The 2,817-nt window shown below is 39.7% G+C and overlaps 1 non-coding gene across 1 annotated transcript; it reads right to left on the bottom strand.

Annotated features, from left to right (window-relative positions):
* LOC115932274 (U7 small nuclear RNA) lies at nucleotides 1–61 on the bottom strand. Its single transcript, XR_004068572.1, has one exon. It is a non-coding gene; the product is annotated as a U7 small nuclear RNA (small nuclear RNA).
* Nucleotides 62–2,817: the final 2,756 nt, after the last annotated feature.

Genomic DNA, 2,817 nt, shown 5'->3' with positions numbered 1-2,817 from the left:
GGGGACTTTCTAGTAAAGACCAGAAAACCTACTAGACAAATTTTAAAAGAGCTGTAATGTGATTTATTTTTTATTAAAAAAAAGTTTTTAGACATGGGTTTCACAATGTTGCCAAGACTGACCTTGAACTCCTGGGCTCAAGCAATCCTCCCACCTCAGCCTCCAGAGTCCTGAGTAGTTGGAACTACAGGTAAAAGCCACCGTGCTCGGCTATGCTCAAGACTTTTTTAAAGAAGAAAATATGGGTATTATTTTATTCTGAAACTTCTCATGTTTTCTCTTGCCATCGTACATAAACACATTAGTTTGCACTTAAACAGTAGCTTAAATTGTAAATTTTATCCATCCAAATTTTGTTACAAACTTTGTTATAATGGAAGCTCTAAATGAGGGTTATCTGATTTTTAGTTATTTATAAGTAATCTGTTTTAGTCTACTGGAATGCCTGCAAACTCCTTGTTATCTTCTCTGCCCCCTAGGATATGTCTAGATATGGATCCTTGACCATTAATCTCATGTCACCTTTTTCTTTACTTTTAGGTCTTCTTTTAAGTCTAGATATTTTTATTCAATTTGCCTTTGAGTTACTATTACTTCTGTTTAAATTAGTCCAGATTACTCCTCAAACATACTTGTAATTCTCAGATTGGGTTTTATCTCATCTCTTTTGTCTTTCTGCTTCTGTTTCATACAAGCCTCATCTTCTTGCTTTCTTCTTGAGAATGCAAATTTTCTAAAAGAGGTATCTATTTCCTTAGAAAATCACTTTCAGAGATAAGCGAATCTTCTGAATCTTCTGTATTATGATCCTTTCCCTTTTGTATATTATTTTTTATGCTTCTCTTGGGACAAGAAGAGGGCTTGGGAGTCTGATATGGACCAAGGTTCCAAGGATTTGGGACAGGTCATGTGCAAGTAAGCAGAGCTGACCACTAGCTGTGGATAGGGAACAAAGGAGAGTTGAAGTCTAAGAGCCTTGCCAAGCAGCCTTGAGAAGCAAACAATAATCTGAAACTTGAAATCTGTGAGGGAAGATGAACTCAAGAACTGGATCTTTTTCAAAGGTTGTCAGGCAAGATGGACCTTAACTAGTAGAATCTGGAGACAGCCAGGAATGTTAACTTGAGGAAATAAAATACACAAGAATGTGATAGCTTTTCATACTGCTAAATCTGGAGAGAATTAAGATCTTAGGTCAGTTTGGACAGGTTTTCCCCTTCTTTATTTTCTCATCTATATCCAGTATATCAGTCATCTATTCAGATAGGAAATGTGGATTTCCTTTGGCTCCACTCTTAGATCTCTATGTAGAGTCCAGATCGATATGCCTATGTAAGAGTAATTCCCAGGGCCTTTTGTTATTCCACTGTCTTAAACCAATGGAATCCATGATCAGCTATCATTTCAGCAAGCACTGCAGCCAGCACTCTCTCCATACACTGTATTCATAGGGACAGATGTGACAGGGCAAATGGACAATTACCTGTTTCTCCATCCACCCCATCTTTCCCCACTGAATTCCGGAAGTTGCAGTCCCCAGTTACATGCATAAAGATGATAGTCTCTAACAGTATTATAATCACCTCTCAAAGCAGGATTTTAGATTCGAGAGGCTGATATTGTTTGGATCTGTGTCTCTGCCCAAATCTCATGTCGAATTATAATCCTCAGTGTTGGAGGTGGGGACTGGTGGGAGGTGATTGAATCACAGGGGTGGATTTCTCAGGAACGGTTACCACCATCCCCTTCACGCTATGCCTCATGATAGTGAGTTCTCGTGAGAGCTGGTTGTTTAAAAGTGTGTATCACCTCCTCCCTTACTTTCTCTCTTGCTCCTGCTCCTGCCATGTAAGATGCCTGCTCCCCCTTTGCCTTTTGGCATGATTGGAAGCTTCTCGAGGCCTCCCCAAAAGCAGAAGCCACAATGCTTCCTGTATAGCCTTCAGAACCATGAGCCAATTAAACCTCTTTTCTTTATAAATTACCCAGTGTCAGGTAATTTTTTTTTTTTACAGCAATTCAAGAACAGGCTAATACAGAGGCCGAAGAGGGCCAGCTGCTTAGTTTGCAGTTCTGATGGACACTGGCTCTCTAATTCAGTGAGCAGACAGTGGGAAAGGGATGCTCAGATGCCAAACTTTCTTTCAGATGGGTGGATCTGTTCTGTACCATGGAGTAGAGTATGGATAAGCCAACAACTGTTTTTCTGAATCCACCTCCATTAGCCTCATCAATTAGGGCAATTCCTCCTGGTAATGAGCAAGCAGCTTGTCATTCTTTATGCTCTGTGTTAGGATTAATTTTGTCTTTTTTCATTACCTTTTTACGTGTTTTAGGCAGCAGTTGAGAGACCCTGAGGCAGGGCTGCTAGCCAAATACTATTTAAAGCTAGAAATGCCTCATTGATTTTTATTGTAGATTGTTTCAACCTGTGTTCATTTCTTCAGCCTCTGACTATAGGATTTCCCAGGTTGCAGTCTTTGGCTGGCTGCTCAGTCTGCACTCTCCTTCAGAGGACTAATTTACTGTTATACCTTCACATCGGACACCTGAAGACTCTCAAACTGTTATCTCTAGTCTTGTCTTCTCATTTAAATTGTGACCCTGTATTTTCTGACTAAAAGACATTTCTACTTGTCTATCCCACAAAATTATTGTATCCCTGGTGTGTGTACTCTTAATTATTAAAACTGCTAAATTATCAAAGACCAAAGTCATGAGGACAGGAAACAAACATTTTATGCAAGGGCTACTGATAAAACTTTTGGAGGCACAACCCCATTTATACTCCTTTGGTTCCTGGAGAAGAGAAACTGC

Source organism: Gorilla gorilla, chromosome 1, assembly GCF_029281585.2.
Source record: "Gorilla gorilla gorilla isolate KB3781 chromosome 1, NHGRI_mGorGor1-v2.1_pri, whole genome shotgun sequence".
Lineage (NCBI taxonomy): Eukaryota > Metazoa > Chordata > Mammalia > Primates > Hominidae > Gorilla > Gorilla gorilla.
Note: the sequence above shows the minus strand (reverse complement) of the source record. Positions and strands in the feature narration are given on the sequence as shown.